We start from the raw sequence: 18,332 nt of genomic DNA, 5'->3' as shown, positions 1-18,332 counted from the left end.
TGAATGGACTAAATACAGCATCCAGTAGAGAGACTTGGCTAGTCAGAGAAGATGGCAAAAGCCATCTGAATGTTGGGTGGTGGAGTTAAGTAGACATCTCTTTGCAGGGACAGGAGGAGTGTTCTATGATGTTCCCTGAAGAGGAAATGGCATGTGCAACGGAAAATCCGAGGATAAATGGGAGAGTGATTGGATATTAGGAGAGAAAAGACAAAAACACTAGAGGGTCAACCTACGAGGAGACATCCATTGAAAATGAGCTTCAGGAAGAGAACAGAGCAAATGGAGATGCAGTCAAAAGGGAAATAAAAAATAAAAATTTGGAGTTGCCCCCACCCACTGACTCTCTGTCCCCCATTCCTGGTTCTCTGGCCAGAAAGACAAGGCTTTTCCTCCAACCACTTCATAGCTTCAGGATTTGGGCTGGGCTAGAATCTATCTTATGGAATGTGGAGAAAAACCAACCAACCAACCAACCAGTCCAGGAACTCACAGCGATGCCCATCATTCTTTCAGTTTTGATTTCCTTCCTTAATCCACCACCTATGATCTACTTTTCAGAGTTCTCAGACAGTTACTGTAGGCATTCTGTTCAGAATTATTTGTCGTGATCACTGAGAGAGGCAGGGAGGGGTGTGCTCATACTATCTCAGCAGGATCCAGAAGTCCCGCAGCTGAGTTTTGCATGCTGATGTAGTCCATGATCTTGCTAAATTCTCTTACTATTTTTTTTTTTTAGAAACACAGTCTCACTCTGTCACTCAGGCTGGAGTGCAGTGGTACAATCATAGCTCACTGCAGCCTCCAACTCCCAGGCTCAAGCTATCCTCCTGCCTCAGGCCTTCCAGGATCTGGGACTACAGGCAGGTGCCACCACACCCAGCTGATTTTTATTTTATTGTTTTTGTAGAGACAGGGTCTTGTTGTGTTGCCCAGGCTAGTCTTGAACTCCTGGCCTCAAACAATCCTCCTGCCTCCGTCTCCCAAAGCGCTGGGATTATAGGCATTGAGCCACCATGTCCAGCCACTTACTAATTCTAACAAGTTGTTTACAGATTTTAAAATTTTCTGGGCTGGGTGCAATGGCTCATGCCTATAATCCTAGCACTCTGGGAGACCAAGATGGGAGGATCACTTGAGCCCAAGAGTTCAAGACCAGCCTGGGTGACACAGTGAGAACTTGTCTCTAAATAAATGAATAAATAATAAAAAAATTAAAAAATTCTAAATGCCAAAAAATTTCAGCTGTGGATGATGGCACTTTACTTTTTCCTTGAGATCTGTATATCATTTTCTTGCCTTATGGTGGGGGTTGGCAAACCTTTTCATAAAGGCCAGATAGTATATATTTTAGGCTTTCCTGGCCATATGGTTTCTGTCGCAACTATCCAACTTTTCAGTTGTGTGTGAAAGTCACTATAGGCGCTATGTAAATGAATGGGCAAAGCTGCATTCCAATAAAACTTTAGGCACAAAAACAGGTGGAGGAGCATGACCAGAATGAGAGGATAATTACAATAAGGACTTCCGAAATCTGTTCCTTCATGAAAGCAATGAGCATGCTGGCAAAAACAGTCAAAATCAACTTTTTCATACTTCTGCAAATTAACCAAAGGCTTGCAGCTAGCTACCTGAGGAGTGTTTATTATTACAATTATTATTTTTTAATAAGGCTGAATTTGGGAGGCTGAGGCAGGAGGATCGCTTGAGGCCAGGTGTTCGAGGCCAGCCTGGGCAACATAGTGACACCCCATCCTTACAAATATTATATTTTTTTAAAAAAAATCAGGGTGCAGTGGTGCATGCCTGTAGTCTTAGCTACTGGGGAGGGTGAGGCAGGAGGATCACTTGGGCTGGGAGTTCAAGGTTGCAGTGAGTTATGATCATGCTACTGCATTCCAGCCTGGGAGACAGAGTGAGACCCAGTCTCTAAAAAAAATAAAATAAGGCTGTATTGCAGTTAGAACAGCAAGCTTTGTGAAGTTTTAACTTGTCTTATTCCCACAGCCCTCTTTACAGTTCTGTTGCAGGCATGAAAACCAACAGCCTTGCAACTATGATGTCTGTGAAACCAGCCCACAAAAAGCTCTATCCCCAGAAAATGGCCACTGTTTGACCTGTTTGGAAGCTGCCTGAAAATCTCTGTTCCCAGGGATTGTCTTTATCTGACCTGACTCAGAGCTTACTCTGTGTGACCAGCCATGGCCCCAGGGCACTTGTCAAAAACAATCAGCTGTTCAACATTGTAGCTGCCTGTGTGGCAATACCATTTGGGGTCAATAGGCTATGTAAAATCGTGAAAGGAAAAACTGGGAAATGAGTTATCCTTTGGAGTTTTTTTTTTTTTTCCTTTGGGGGTTTTAAAAGCTTCGATACATTCCTGGGATGATAGAGGCTTCATGCATGTGCAGAGCAGTGCACATGCACAGAAAGACCTGATAAGACCCTGATGTCCCACCTCTGGCTGACCTTGAGGCTCTGCACAAGAAGGAAATGAAGGCTACGGCAGAGCCACAAACTGCTTGGTAAAGCACTGAAGTCAGGCTCCACACACATACACACAGTGCTCCTCAGCAAAGGCTGGGAGACTTACGGGTTTAAGGGATTTAAAGAAATATCTGGGCTGGGTGCAGTGGTTCACACCTGTAATCCCAGCCCTTCGGGAGGCCGAGGTGGGTGGATCACTTGAGGCCAGGAGTTTGAGACCAGCCTGGCCAACATGCAAAACCCCATCTCTACCAAAAATACAAAAATTAGCCAGGCATGGTGGTGTGTGCCTGTAGTCTCAGCCACTTGGGAGGCTGAGGCACAAGAATTGCTTAAACCCAGGAAATGGAGGCTGCAGGGAGCCAAGATTGCACCACTGCACTCCAGCCTGGACGACAGAGCAAGACTCTGTCAAAAAAAAAAAAAAAAAAAAAGCCTGTTCAATCATTAGTTGACTACTAAGCTAACAGGAATTTTAGCAGCAAAACATGAAAAAGAACACAGACTTTATAGAATTAATTCAGAAAAATCACTAAGGAAACAAACAGCAATAACAACCACAAACTCTTTGTGATAGGGGGTCGGGGGATCTGATTTCCAAATTTGCTACATTATATTATTTTAAATGTCTAATATGCAACAACAAAAAATTATGAGACATGCAGAGAAACAGAAGAGTATGGTCCATTCACAGGAAACTGTCTCTGAGGAAGTCCAGACACTGGAATTACTAGGCAAAGTCTTCAAGTACACTGTTATAAATACGTGCAAAAACTAGAGGAAACCACGTCTTAAGAATTAAAGGAACGCTATTATTCAGTGGAACCTAACAGACACCTACAGAACACTCCAGTCAACAACATCAGAATACATGTTCTTCTCAAGTGCACATGGAACATTCTGCACTATAAACCATATGTTAGGCCATAAAAAAGTACTCAGTAAGTTTAAAAGGATTGGAATCATACAAAGTATGTTTTCTAATCTCATGAGAATGCATAACAGAAGGAAACTTGGGAAATTCAGGAACATGTGGAAATTAAACATCACACTCTTAAGTAACCAACGGACCAAAGAAGATATCACAAGGAAATTAGAGCATACTTTAAATAAAAATGAAACAACCCACCAAAACTTGTAGAATGCAGCCATAAAGCAGTGCTTAGAGGAAAATTTATAGCTGTAATCACCTATATGAAAAAGAATAAGGATCTAAATCAGTCACTTAAACTTCCACTTCCTGTAACTTGAAAAAGAAATCTAAACTAAACCTAAAACAAGTTGAAGAAAGGAAATAATAAAGATTGTGAAGGGGCATCGTTTGTCTGGGGTAAATACCCGAGGTTCATTGCCTCACACCAAGGAAATTGAATACGCGAACACACACAAGGAATGAGTTTAAGAGCAGAGGTTTAATAGGTGAAAGGCAGAGAAAAGCTCTCTCTTCTGCAGAGGGAGAGGGGCTCCCGAGTAGGGTCTTTGGGCTTCATGGTGAAATGCATGGGGTTTTATAGACGAGCGTGAGGAGGCAGTGTCTGATTTACACAGGACATGAGAGACTGGTCAGACCAGGTGTCCCATTTGCATAGTGTGCAAAGAAGCTGGCCATCCCACCCTAATCTTTTATTATGCAGATGGGGTCTCTACTTGGCCAGTGCCATGTTGCCTGCTTTTTTACTACACACGTGGCAACAAAGAAAAGGGAAGAAGGAACCTCCATGTTGAATATACCTAGCTTCCAGGTATCTCTTTTCTATTGGCACAGCTGTTGGCATTTACCTATGCACGCTTTCAGCTTGCTTATCTATGCTTGAAGTTTGATTTTTCAGGCTGCTTTTTGTTAGAAAAGAAAAGATTTGGGGGCTGCTTTTTATTAAAAGGAAACCTTACCTAGTTAGGGAAGAGACCACCCGTCATATTGTCTTATGCCCAATTTCTGCCTCCAAAGAAAGAAGAAGTAAAAACTAAAAGGCAGAAATGAAATCCACAGGAAGACAGCCTGGCACTATGCCCTGGGCCTGATAGTTAAAGATCGACCCCTGACCTAACCGGTTATGTTATCTATAGATTCCAGACATTGTATGGAAAAAGCATTGTAAAAATTCCTGTCCTGTTCTGTTTCATTCTGATTACCCGTGCATGCAGCCCCTAGTCTTGTAGGCCCTGCTTGCTCAATCGATCACAACCCTCTCATGTGGACCCCCTTAGAGTTGTGAGCCCTTAAAAGGGACAGGAATTGCTCACTTGGGGAGCTCGGCTCTTGAGACAGGAGTCTTGCCGATGCTCCCAGCCGAATAAACCCCTTCCTTCTTTAACACGGTGTCTGAGGAGTTTTGTCTGTGGCTCGTCCTGCTACACTAGGATTCTCTTACCCTCACTATCTGCCTAAATAATTTCTTTCTAGCTCCTGTATCAGTTGGAGTGAAATAGATGAAATAGAGAATAGAAACACGGGCTCATGTGGATTCACTGGTGAATTCTACCAAAAATGTAGAGAATGATATGGTTTGGATTTGTGTCCCCACCCAAATTTCATGTTGAATTGGAGGAGGGGCCTGATAGGAGGTAACTGGATCATGGGGACAGATTTCCCCATTGCCGTTCTCATGATATTGAGTGAGTTCTCAACCAGGTGCAGTGGCTCACACCTGTAATCCCAGCACTTTGGGAGGCCAAGACGGGCAGATCACAAGGTCAGGAGTTTGAGACCAGTCTGATCAACGTGGTGAACCTGTGTCTCTACTAAAAATATAAAAATTAGCTGGGTATGGTGGCATGTGCCTGTAATCCCAGCTACTCAGGAGGCTGAGGCAGGAGAATCTCTTGAACCCGGGAGGCGGAGGTTGCAGAGTGAGCCGAGATTGCACCATTGCACTCCAGCCTGGGCGACAGAGTGAGAGTCCATCTCAAAAAAAAAAAAAAAAGTGTGTGGCACTTCCTCCTTCCCTCACTCTCTCTCCTGACACCATGTGAAGAAGGTGCTTGCTTCTCCTTTCCCTTCTACCATAACTATGAGTTTCCTGAGGCCTCCTCCTAGTCATGCTTCCTGGTAAGCCTGTGGAACTGAGAGTCAATTAAACCTCTTCATAAATTACCCAGTCTCAGGTAGTTCTTTACAGCACGTGAAAATGGACTAACACAAATAGTAAACTCAAATTCTTCACAAAACCTCCAGAAAATATGAGCTAATAGAACATTTTCCAACTCATTCTATGATACCAGTATTACCCTGAAAATAAAACTAGACAAAGACATCACCAGAAAAGAAATTTCTGAACCTGTATCCATTATGAACATAGATGGAAATCCTCAATAAAATACTGGAAAACCAAATTCAGGAACATATAAGATGATTATATATCACCACCAGGTGGGATTCATTCCAAGAATGCAAGATTGGTTTAACATCTGAAATCAATCAAAGTCATACACCATATTAATAGAAGAAAGGATAAAACACACAGGACCATCTCAAAATTTGCAGAAAAAGCATTTGATAAAATCTAACACACTGTCGTGATAAAAACAAAACAAAACAAAACAAAACAAAACAATAAACTAAGAATATAAGGGAACCTCTTTAACCTGAAAAAGGGCATCTACAAAAAACCCATAGCTAACATCATATTTAATGGAGAAAGTATGAATGTTTTTACCCTAAAATCAAGAACACAACTAGGATGTCCTCTCTCACTACCTCTATTTAGCATTGTACTAGAGATTCCAGCCAGAGTAATTAGGCAAGAAAAATAAATAAAGCCATCCAGATTAGAAAAAGAGAAATAAAACTATTTCTATTCTCAGATGACAACATCTTGTATATACAAAATCTTAAAGAATATACACACACACTATTAGAACTAATAAACAAGTTCAGCAGTTTCAGGATATAAGGTTGGCATACAAAATTCAAGTTTACTTCTATAGACTAGCAATAAACAATCTGAAAATATTTCATTTTATTTTGTTTATTTTTTTTTTGGAGACAAGGTCTCACTCTGTTGCCCAGGCTGGAGTGCAGTGGTGCAATCATAGCTCATTGCAGCCTCAAACTCCTGAGCTGAAGCAAACCTCGAACCTCATCCTCCCAAGTAGCTGGGACTACCGGCACTTAATTCCTAAGAAGGAAATACTTAGGATTAAGTTTAACGAAAGTAGTGCAAGACTTCTATGTGGGAACCTATAAAACATTGCTGAAAGTAATTAAATAGAATACATAAATGGAAAGACATCTCATGTTCACGGATTGAAAGAGTTAATATTGTTAAGATAGCAATACTCCCCAAATGGATCGATCCCTATCAAAATTCCAGCTGGCTATTTTGGTAGAAATTGACAAACTAATGCTAAGATTCTTATGGAAATACAAGGAACTGGGACTAGCCACAACAATCTTGACAAAGAAAAACAAAAGTTGGAAGACTTATGCTTCCTAATTTCAAAACTGCTAAGGTGCCATACTCAAGACAGTGTCATGCTGGTATAAGAACAAAACATGTAGATCGATAGAATCTAATTGGGAGTCCAGCTATAAACACTTACACTTATGGTCAGCTGATATTCAACAAGGGTGTCAAGACTATTCAATGGAGAAAGAATAGTCCCTCCAAACAAAAGACTGAGACAATTGGATATCCACTTGCAAAAGAATGAAGTTGGATCCCATATTAGTTTCCTCACTGCCATAACAAATTACTCTAAACCGCATGGCTTAAGAGCAAAGCAATGTATTGTCACACAGTTCTGGATGCTAGAAGTCCAAAATTAGGGTGTCATGACAGGGCCATGCTCTCTCGGAAGGTTCTTGGGGAGGATCCTTCCTTGCCTTTTCCTAGCTTCTGGCTTGTAGATACTTTGCAATCCTTGGTCTGCAGACACTTTACTCTTATCTCTGCCTCCATTGTCACATGGCATTCTTCTTGTGTGTCTCTATATCCCTGTACATGGTGTTCTTATAAGGACACCAGTCATTGGATATAGGTCCAATCCTATCTTGTTTACATCTGCAAAGACCCTATTTCCAAATAAGGTAATATTTACAGGTGTTGGGAGTTGGAACTCTAATGTATCTTTTGATACGTTAGAGACACAGCAGGCTCCTACTTCCCACCATGTAAAAAACTATCTCAAAATAGATTATAGACCTACATGTAAGAGCTTCAACTACAAAACCCTTAGAAGAAACCATAGGTGTAAATTTTTATGACCTTGGATTAAGTAATGGTTTATTTGATGTGACACCCAGAATGTAAGAAAGAAAAGAAAAATTAGATAAATAGGAGTTTCTCAAAAATAAAACCTTTGTGCTCTAAAGGTACTATCAAAGAGTAAAAAGACAACCCTCAGAACGACAGAATGGAAGAAAATATTTACAAATCATATACCTGATAAGGGACTTTTTATCAAGAATATACAAAGAACTCTTACAACTCAACAGTAAAAATGCAAACATACCAATTAAAACTTCAATCCACAAGTTGCCTAATCCAGGGTCACCAAGATTTATATCAATGTTTTCATCCAAGGGTTTTATAGTTTTAGCTCCCACATTTAGGTGTATAATATATTTTGAGTTCACTTTTTTATATGGTGGGAGGTAGAGGTCTGTTGTGGGCAAAGGATTTTAAGAGACATTTCTTCAAAGGTAAACAATGGCCAATAAGCCATGAAAAGATGCTCAGTATTCTTAGTCATTAGGAAAATGCAAACCAAAACAGTGACCTACCACTTCATGTTCACTAATTTGCCTAAAATTTAAAAAGGCAATAACAAGTGTTGATGAGAATATAGAGAAGTTGAGGTCCTCATATATTGACGGTAGAATTATAAAATGGTGCAGCCACTTTGGAAAATAGTTTGGCAGTGTTTCAAAAAGCTAAACAGAGAGTTACCAAATGGCCCTGCCATTCCACTCTAAGAAAAGCAAAAACATGTGTCGACACAAAAACGTGTACAAAAACGTACATAGTAGCATTATTCATAGCAGTCAAAAAGTAGAAAGAGCCCAAATGTCAATCAACTGAGGAATGGATAAACAAAATCTGGTTTATCTATATGGTAGAATATTATGCAGCCATAAAAATGAATAAAATTTTATTTATTCATTTTTAACATGGGTGAATCTTTAAAATATGCTAAATGAAAGAAGCCAGACACAAAAGACCACCTATTGTATGATTCCATTGATATAACATGTCTAGAATAGGCAAATACTTCCCAGCCACTGGCAACCACTAATCTACTGTCTGTCTGTCTCTATGAGTTTCCTTGAATGTTCGGTAGAATTCATCACTTAAGCAATCTGAGGCTGGAGTTTTCTTTGTGGGAATGTTTCTAATTATGAATTCAATTTCTTTAGCAGATATAAAAGTATATCAATTTTTTATTTTTTCTTATGATAATTTTAATACATTGTATTTTTCAATGAATTTATCCATTTCATCTAAATTTTTTTTTTTTGAGATGGAGTCTCGCTCTGTTGCCCAGGCTGGAGTGCAGTGGTGCTATCTCCACTCACTGCAAGCTCTGCCTCCTGGGTTCACACCATTCTCCTGCCTCAGCCTCCCGAGTAGCTGGGACTACAGGGGCCCGCCACCATGCCTGGCTAATTTTTTGTATTTTTAGTAGAGACGGGGTTTCACCATGTTAGTCAGGATGATCTCGATCTCCTGACCTTGTGGTCCGCCCACCTTGGCTTTCCAAAGTGCTGTGATTACAGGTGTGAGCCACCACACCCAGCCATTTCATCTAAATTTTTAAATTATTGGCGTAAAGCTGTTGACAATATCCTTTTGCTGTATCATTAAAGTCTTGGGGATCTGTAGTGATGTCTCCTGGCATGGCTAATTTATGTTTTCTCATTTATTTTTCTTGATCCAGCCTGCTAAGTATTTATCAGTTTTATTAATCTTAATCAATGTGTGGCTTTTAAATTTTCTCTATACATTTGCTTTTGATTTTATTCATTTCTGCCATTATCTTTATTATTTCCTTTAGTTTTCCTTCTCCTTTTTCTAAATATGCTGTTTTTTCTTTAGCATCTTGAGATTAAAGCATAGATCATTCGTTTTCTACCTTTTTTCTTTTCTAACATATTCAGAGTTGTAAATTTTCTTCTAAGAGCTGTGCTAACTGCATCCCACAAATTTTGTATATTACGTTTTTATTTCCATGAATTTATAATTTATGTTGTGATTTCTTCTTTGACATATTGAATTATCTAAAAGAATGTGGATTATTTCCAAGGGTTTGGGATATTTTCTATTTTTTTGTTATTAGTTTCTAGTTTAATTTCAATGTAGTCAGAAAACATTTTATTATTTTAACCATTTGAAATTTGTTGAGATTTATTTGTGGCTAGGCATATGGTCTATTTTGGAAAATGTTCCATGTACACTTTAAAAGAGCACATATTATGCAATTGGTAGGCGTGTGTTCTATATATTGTCCATTGGGTGAAGCTGGATAACTGTATGTTTCAAATCTTCTATAGTGATCTTTTATTCAAAATGTGCTGCTTATAAACAGCACATAGTTGAGATTTTGAAAATCCAATCTGACTCTTGTCCCTTTGGGCTGTTAATAGCCCTAGCTTGTCACATTCTCCCTTCTGGTTCTTCTGCAGCCCACCCACACCTTTAAAAATAGTCTCCTTGAGATTAAATCTTCCTCAAATTATCCTAAATTAAGTGTACCATGTGTTTCAAATTGCAGCCTCAACTGGCTCACTGCCTTCTTTATCCCAGCCTCCACTGCAGTGAGGTTGGGGGCCATATGACTAGTGCTGACCAATGGACTGTGAACAGAAATGACAGCATCACTCCCATGGAACCTCCTCCATCTCTGTCTTCCCTGTTGTGACAATCTCAGAGGCTACATTCTTTCAATGGCTGGGCTACAAGATGGGGAAAGGCTGCCCAACCTGGTAAGTACTTACTTTGTGTGAGTAAGAGGGAAACATTGCAAGGGTTGGAGCACTGAGATTCCAGGGTGAATTTGGTATTTCTGAATAGTCAATTTTGCCTTGACTTGGGATCATACCATATGTCTACTTTGGTACCATAAGTATAGCTGTTGATGGATGTTTGTCCTGTTTTGCCTTTTTGCTCCTTTCCTTCCTTCCTTGGTTCTTTCCTTCGTTCTTCTTTCTCTCTTTCTTTTCTCTATATATTTTTTGCTTTCTCTCTCTTCCTCTATTTCTTTCTCTATTTTTCTTTCTTTCTCAGTTTAGTTCTCCTGTGTTCCTGTTGATTCCAAGCCCTACAATTTTCTTCCAGTGAATTCCTTTTCTGCTTTATCCAGACAGCCAGAGTGGGTTTCTATTGCTGTCAGCTAAGAAACCCAAATGGTATACTATTTTCCGCTTAACATTATGTCATAGACATATTTCCATGCCATTAAGTATTATTCAAAATATTATTTTAATGGCTGCACAATATTTCATCATATTCATGCATCATAATTTATTTAACCATGCCCATGTGTTTTAGTAAATTATAAACTTCTATTAAATACTTATAATGAATATTATCATATCTACATTTTTGGCTTCAATCCTGGACAGCACCTTAGGATATCTTTGGAGTGAAATTACCAGCTGAATAGTGTGAACATTTTAAAATCTCTTGTGGCATAAAGTTAATTTTTTTCCTAGAAATTTTATACCAACTTGTATTTTCACATGTGAGATGAATAGGAATACTCAATTTTACTCCACTCAACGAGATTGAATGCTATAATTATATTTAAACATTCTTTGATAAGCTATGGGAGAAAATCTCATTGATGTTTTAATGGGCATTTCTTTGATGACCAATGAAGCCGAATATTTTAAAATATTTTATTACATATTTTTATTTCATCTTTTGGGCATTTCTCATTCACTATTTTTCTATTGGAATGTTCATTTTTATTGATTTGTAATTACTTTTTACATATTAGAGGTATTAATCTTTTGTCATATTTCTCGCAACCATTTTATTCTTGTTTTTAGTTTCCCAATAAAATAAACTAAATAATTTTTAAAACAAGGAGATTTAAATTTTATGTATTAAATTCTACCTTAATCTTTGTTATTTTTTCTACTGCTTTTAGGTTTAAAGTGTTTTCATGTACCCCCAAGATCAAACATTTCTTAATGATTTCCCTTTCTTACATTTAATTCTTTAAATCCTCTGGAATTTATATTAATGTATGGTGTGAAGGAAAGAGCTAATTTTATTTCCTTCCAAATAGCTAACCAAATGTCCTGGCATCATTTATTGAATAATCCATTTCTTCCCTACAGGTTTGCAACGCCACCTCAGTAAGCTGAGACGTGGTAATCGCCATGGCAACGGGGCCGCATTAAAAGCATTGTGCGTACAAAGTGAAAGGCTGCTGCCTGGCAGAGTTCAGTCTGGTCTCACTGCACCTCTTCCCTAATTAAGATGCACCTTTTTGTTTTGTCTTTTGAAAACAAAAATGCTCCCTTTATAGCCACGAGGCAGAAGAAAAATTAAGGCCAAGATCCTTTCATGCCCAATACGGGCCTGCCCGGAGGTTGGAGCATGGGGGATCATGGGCAGCAAGTGAGAAAGTGCAGAGTGATTTGCCGCTGCTACATCCTGAGAAACTGGAGGGCTGTCATCAAAGTCCTTGAATCGCTGGAGAGTGGGTGTGGGATGGTTACATTTGAAAATGCAGCTGTGATATAAAACAAAGCAAAGACTGCACTGTTTTCCCAGCAAGAGCCTAGCTGGAGACCCTAAGCCTAAGATAGAAGCTTCTGCCATCAACAGGCCACAAAACCCATACTTCCTGCCCCATGAGGCTTCTGACCTTGGTCCCCTGGAATCCTCCCTCCTTATCAAGTATCTGTGTCCAGGCCTAGGGGAGACCAGACCCAGGTCTGTCCTTGTCTGCCTACAAGGACAAGGCATTCTACTGCTGTAGGCCACTTGTTTATGAGCCCCTAAAATTTGTATATTAAAGCCTGAATCCCCATTGTGATGATATTTGGAGGTGGGGCCTTCGAAAGGTGATTAGGTTTATATGAGCTCATGAGGGTGGGGCCCTTGTAATGGTATTAATGTCCTTATAAGAAGAGACACAACAGAGCTTGCTTCCTCTCTCTCTCCCCACCATGTGAAGACACAGCAAGAAGGCGGCCATCTGCAAACCAGAAAGAGAGCCCTCACCAGGAACCGGATCTGCTGGCACCTTGATCTTGGACTTCCCAGCCTTTAGAGCTGTGAGAAATGTCACCCCCAGGTCAATGGGATATTTGTTACAGCACCAGGTACTGCCTGAGAACTCTACCTTTAGGGAGCCTGCATGCTGGGTCCCTGCGGAGACAATGAAGGTGCTTGACACCGTTTCAATATTGGGTCACTGCAAGGCTGACTGCTGCTGAAGGACAGCCAGTGAGAGGTCATGGCAAGCCATCAGAAGAAGCAGAAGTCATGAGCAGGCTGAAGCTATGAGGCCAAGACAAAATGACACATTGCCACAAGAAGAGGGACAAACAGGCAACAGGCAGAGCCCATGGGAATCAGTAATCTCTTGCTGCCACTGAGGCCTTGGGACTAACTCAGATCCAGTACTACTCTCTTGGGGCCTATTCTGACTCCAGCACCTGTCCTTGGGGTCCCCTGAGATCCCTGTAGCCTTGTAATAAGCCCACATTATCATATTTCCCCTGCTGGCTCCACGCTAGAGCATTTCCAACAATTTCCAGTGCTTTTTTCCTTCTCACACCACTGGGCCTTTGCATGTGCTAGTGCCTCCCCAACTTGCCCTGCCTTCTCCTTCACCCAGACAACTCCTACTAAATCTCTCAGACTCCTCAGCTGTGTCCCTTCCTAGGGGAAGACTCTCCTCCCTCCAGTGAGCCCGGTGGTCCTCCCTGGGATACCCTGCTCCTTGTCTTCCCTGCCGTCCTTACTGCCGTCCTTGTTCTCTACTCAGAAGGAGGCAGAGGCTGGCCTGCCCCCACTCCCCTGTAGACTGACCAGATGAATTGACCTGGGCTGGGCAGGCCAGGCATGTTTGACCAATTGTCTGGGCACCCCGTGGCTCAGTCAAGTTGACACATAAAGTTCACTGCCCCAGGGCCCCTTCGTTGTATTTGTCTATGAATAAAAAACAGCATCAACTCCAGGTATCTGAGGGTTCTGGAGGCAGGTTCTGTGATCCCTTTTTACAGATGAGGATGCGGAGATCCAGTTGTCACTCACCCAGATCACACTTTCATCTGCTGATGGAAGGAGTATTTGATGGGATGTGTGAGCCCGGCCGTCTCCCTCGGGACACATCGGCTCAGTAAATTTGCCAGCCCCTGCCTGAAAAAGTATTTAATTTGTCTTTTACAATGCACCCATTGCAAGCTAATTAACTGGCAATTGAAAGTTATAGGTGGCATTAGAATTTATTAATAACATTGGAAATAAATCTCCCTGGAATTCAATTAACTGAAAACCTCATGAAATTCTTTTTTTATATAATCCATAAAGCCGGTCTGGGAGAGAGGTGTTCCAGAAACCTCGGGGGTGGTGTGAACTGCAGGCGTGGAGGGTTGGAGTGGGGAGGGAGCTGCTGTTCTGATGTAGGCCAGTCTTGGCTCCCACCTGCCCCTGCCCATAACCTCCAACATGGCCTCTTAAGGTCAGGGAAGAAGCCACGCCCCCATTGTGAATGTCCCGCCTTGTGCCAGTGTCAGGGAAGAAGCCACACCCCCATCGTGAATGTCCCGCTATATGCCAGTGTCAGGGAAGCAGCTACGCCCCCATCGTGAATGTCCTGCCATGTGCCAGTGTCAGGGAAGAAGCCACGCCCCCACCGTGAATGTCCTGCCATGTGCCAGTGATTCCTTTGCAGTGATTCATCTGTTCTGCACCTGGCCTGAGCTGGGGACGCAGACGTGACCTGGCACACAGGACGCTCACAGCCGACTGGAAGAGACAGAGCTGGGAGGGTGCGCTCTGGATTTAGGGAGGTGACGAGTGAAGCTGGGGGACCCCAGTGGCACCTTGACCACCCTTGGCTGAGCCCAAAGCCAGAGTCGGGCTGTTTCTGCCACTCCGGTAGGAGAGTTGCCCCTCGTGGGTCTTCAGGACATGCCAGGAACAGGCTAAGAAGAGCGTGCCTTCATGAGAACCTCTGAGGTTCGGCCCAGCCCGAGCCACCTCCACACTGTGGCCGTCATGTCAGGCCCTTGCCAGAAGTTACCGTCTGATTCCGGGGGTCCTGACTTTCTTCTCTGGCTGGCGGCAGCTGTGGTGGGCCAGGCAGGGGTCCCTGGCTGGGGACTGAGAAGTTGCTTTCAGACCTAGATTCTGGGTCCCAAAGCAGGTCTGCCTGCCTGGGAGACCCTTGGGCGTCCTACCACTAGAAGAGGAGAGGCTCCGAGGCAGGGTCTTGCCTGAGCCTGCAGCCTTGCTCCACCCCAGGGCTCAGCTGGGCTGAAGGGATGAGGACAAGAGGGTCCCACAGAGCCAGAGAACTCAGTCACAGGCCAGGGCCTCCGGTGCACCAAGGACTATGGCTCAAATGAGTTCCAGCCCCTAAGGGAGAGACCTTGGAAGCAAAGGTGTTACTGGTTGGATGTGGTGACTCATGCCTGTAATGCCAGCTCTTTGGGAGGCCAAGGCAGGAGGATCACCTGAGGTCAGGAGTTCAAGACCAGCCTGGCCAACATGGTGAAAACCCATCTCTACTAAAAATACAAAAATTAGCTGGGCGTGGTGGCGCACGCCTGTAGTCCCAGCTACTCGGAAGGCTGAGGTAGGAGAATCGCTTGAACCTGGGAGGCAGAGGTTGCAGTGAGCCAAGATCGTGCCACTGCACTCCAGCCTGGGCGACAGAGTGAGACTTGGTCTCAAAAACAAAACAAAACAAAAAAGAATAAAAGAAAAGGTGTTACTGAGTGGTGTCAGCCCCTTCCCCACCACACACACCCTGTAGGCACACATGTGCCCAGGTGTGTATACACCGTAGCAGATACGGATACCCACACACATATATTCAAGCACACACATGTGCACATATGTGTATACACACTGGACACACACACACATTCTCATGCATGTACACTCTTACACATGCACACACGTGCATATATGTGTACACAGAGAACATGCACACACATGAACACACTCATTCTTATGCATGCACACACTTGCATATGCACACGCACATGTATAGCAGGGCCTAGAGCCAGTTGGCATTTCAGAAGAAATGTCAGGTTTGATCTGGTCCCCGGGCCACAGAAGGGGGTGTGCGCAGGAAGCAGTGGCCAGAGGCAGAGGCAGGAAGCGCACGAGAGCAGAGGAGACTCAGGCAGGAAATTCGAGACAGCCATTCCTGGGCCAGGCAAAGTGGGGACAGGGTGGAGCGGGGCGAGGCGAGGTGAGCAGGGGCCTGTGCTAATTCTCCCTCCTTAGTGCTCAGGTAGGTGGCCTCAGACTGGGAGCTGTGGGCACCCAGGCAGTGAGGGCTGTAGCCAGCCCTTCCCCAGGTCTGGCCCTCAAAGCTCAGCTGTGAGCCAGGAGGGGACCTGGAGGCTCCTGCCAGGACTGGGCTGACCCTGGTGAGTCCTCTTTCCCCAGGGGCTGTGGAGAGGGAGGAGGGAAGGCAATTTTGGGCAGGGGAGGATGACCACGGTCCAGCCCTGCAGCATCCTAGCTGGGGGCCCGGGGTGCTTTGCTTCCTACTCTGAGTCTTGGGCCCCGTGGACAGCTTGGAAGTGCAAGCGGCGGTGTCCGCACATGCACACAAGGACCTTCCTGATGCTGGGCAGATGATCAGATGGGCCCACCCTGTCTCCTTAGCTGCAGTGGTGAGAGGAGATGAAGATTTGAGGGGGTCACACGAGGCCAAGAGCTGGGCTCCCCCTGGGGCTTTGAGGCCCTTCCCCCAACAGCGCTGTCCCATTTCCTGCAGACACTTAGCACTGCTTTGCGCCGGGGAGCCAGCCTCCACAGCTGGACAGAGATGAGGCCGGACAATGGGCAGACCTCCTGGCTGACTCCTGGGGCTGCAGCCGCTGTGTGTGCAGAAAGTGGTCAGGACAGGGACCCAGGTGACAGCACCAGGGGGCAGAGCTCAGGCTTGAGGCCAGGAACAGGGGAGCCACAGCAGATTCATGAGTGAGGGAGGAGCAACGCCAGGCTTGCACTTCAGAAAGGTCATTCTACAGCCAGACGGCAAGGAGAGGCCAGACTGAGACCCTGCCTCCTCTGCTGACCCTCAGGGGTCAGTTTCCTGTCCCTCCAGCATCACGGTCCTCCAAGATCCCCAACCTGGCAGCTGCTTCAGTATCCTGGGAGATTCATTCCACCCCCACCCAAATCTCCTCTGCCCTTTATCCACCCCCAGCCTTTGCTCACACTTGGCCTCTTCAGCAGCACCACCCCTGGGTTTATGTGAACTCTTTTTTTCCTTCCAGAACTGCTTTCTCGGGGGCAGAGCAGAGCATGGATTCCCGAATCCCACAGACCTGGTCTGGCACTCAGCTTCACCGCCAACCGCCTGTGTGACCTTGAGGAAGCTACGTAACCTCTCTGGGGCTCAGCTGACTCACCCCAAAATGAGAGAGGTGGCTGTGACATTAAAGGAGGCAACACGTTTCACTGTTTAGCACTGGATCTGTCTCACCACATTAAGGACCAATTCACACCCAGCCCCTTGGGGGAGAACTTCTCCCTCAGCTCTGTCTCAGACCTTCTCTGGGACCCACAGTACCTGCTATCCTGGCTCCATCGAACACACTCCTGGCTGGCCCATCCACCCTGCTGGCAGGAGCTTGGAAGTTGTTTTTCCCCAAACATTCCTCATACAGCCCTCTCCCTTCCCCTCTAGACTCTGCTGGTCCCATCCAGGCCCTCCCATAGCAGGATCCAGGGACCAAAGGAAAAATGAAGGCATCCCATGAGTCTATTTAAAAGTTACACATCGAGGCCAGGCGTGGTGGCTCACGCCTGTAATCCCAGCCCTTTGGGAGGCTGAGACGGGTGGATCACCTGAGGTCAGGAGTTCAAGACCAGCCTAGACAACATGGTGAAACCCCGTCTCTACTAAAAATACAAGGAAAAAAAAATAGCTGGGTGTGGTGGCGGGCACCTGTAATCCCAGCTACTCAGGAGGCTGAGGCAGGAGAATTGTTTGAACTGGGAGGTGGAGGTTGCAGTGAGCCGAGATCGCGCCACTGCACTCCAGCCTGGGCGACAAAGAGAGAGGGAGAAAAAAAAAAGTTATACGTTGAGCTAACCAGCTGTTAAATAACACAGGCTCTATCTTCCTACTTTGACAGATATCTTTTTCCAAGGACCTGGAAGGCCAGGTTTGATGTTGGAATTGTGACTGTCAGAGTCTTGTGCTAGAAGGTGATGGCTGGGGAGAGCCAGCCCCTGTCATCCTCCAGCCCTTCTGCTTCCCTCACTAGCTTCCACCTTGCACCACGGGGGGCTTCGTGTGCCCACCTGAGGGTGCCCACCTGGAGTGTCTAAGCTCAGTTCTCACCCTCCAAACTCAGCAACCCCTTGATTGAAAGACAAAGGTGTCAGTGGGCGTGGAGTCTGCCTTTAAGACAAAAGGAAGGGGAAGACCTCTGGGGGAAGGGGGGGCGGCCCTGGGGCAGGACGTTTTGGTGTCCTGGGTAATGCAGGCAAATCTCTCTCTTAGGATCCCATCTCTGCCACTGGGTCTGGGGGAATGAATGCCTGCTGGTCTCCTTCCCCAAGGAGGAGAGGAGGTGTTTTTTCACACACACACACACACACACAAAATTAAAATAAGTTTTAAAAATTAAAAAATAAGACTAATTGTCAGCTCCCAGTCCTTAGCGCTTTCATATTGCTGATCATCTG

The 18,332-nt window shown here is 44.2% G+C and overlaps 1 long non-coding RNA gene across 1 annotated transcript; it reads left to right on the top strand.

Annotated features, from left to right (window-relative positions):
* The first annotated feature begins 10,180 nt into the window (after positions 1–10,180).
* LOC103891081 (uncharacterized) lies at positions 10,181–13,944 on the top strand. The gene is made up of 2 exons (XR_655331.3): positions 10,181–10,411; positions 11,774–13,944. It is a non-coding gene; the product is annotated as an uncharacterized LOC103891081 (long non-coding RNA).
* The last annotated feature ends 4,388 nt before the right edge of the window (positions 13,945–18,332 follow it).

This window comes from Pongo abelii, chromosome 6 (genome assembly GCF_028885655.2).
Source record: "Pongo abelii isolate AG06213 chromosome 6, NHGRI_mPonAbe1-v2.0_pri, whole genome shotgun sequence".
In the NCBI taxonomy this organism is placed as follows: domain Eukaryota; kingdom Metazoa; phylum Chordata; class Mammalia; order Primates; family Hominidae; genus Pongo; species Pongo abelii.
This window is presented reverse-complemented; position numbering and strand designations above follow the sequence as displayed.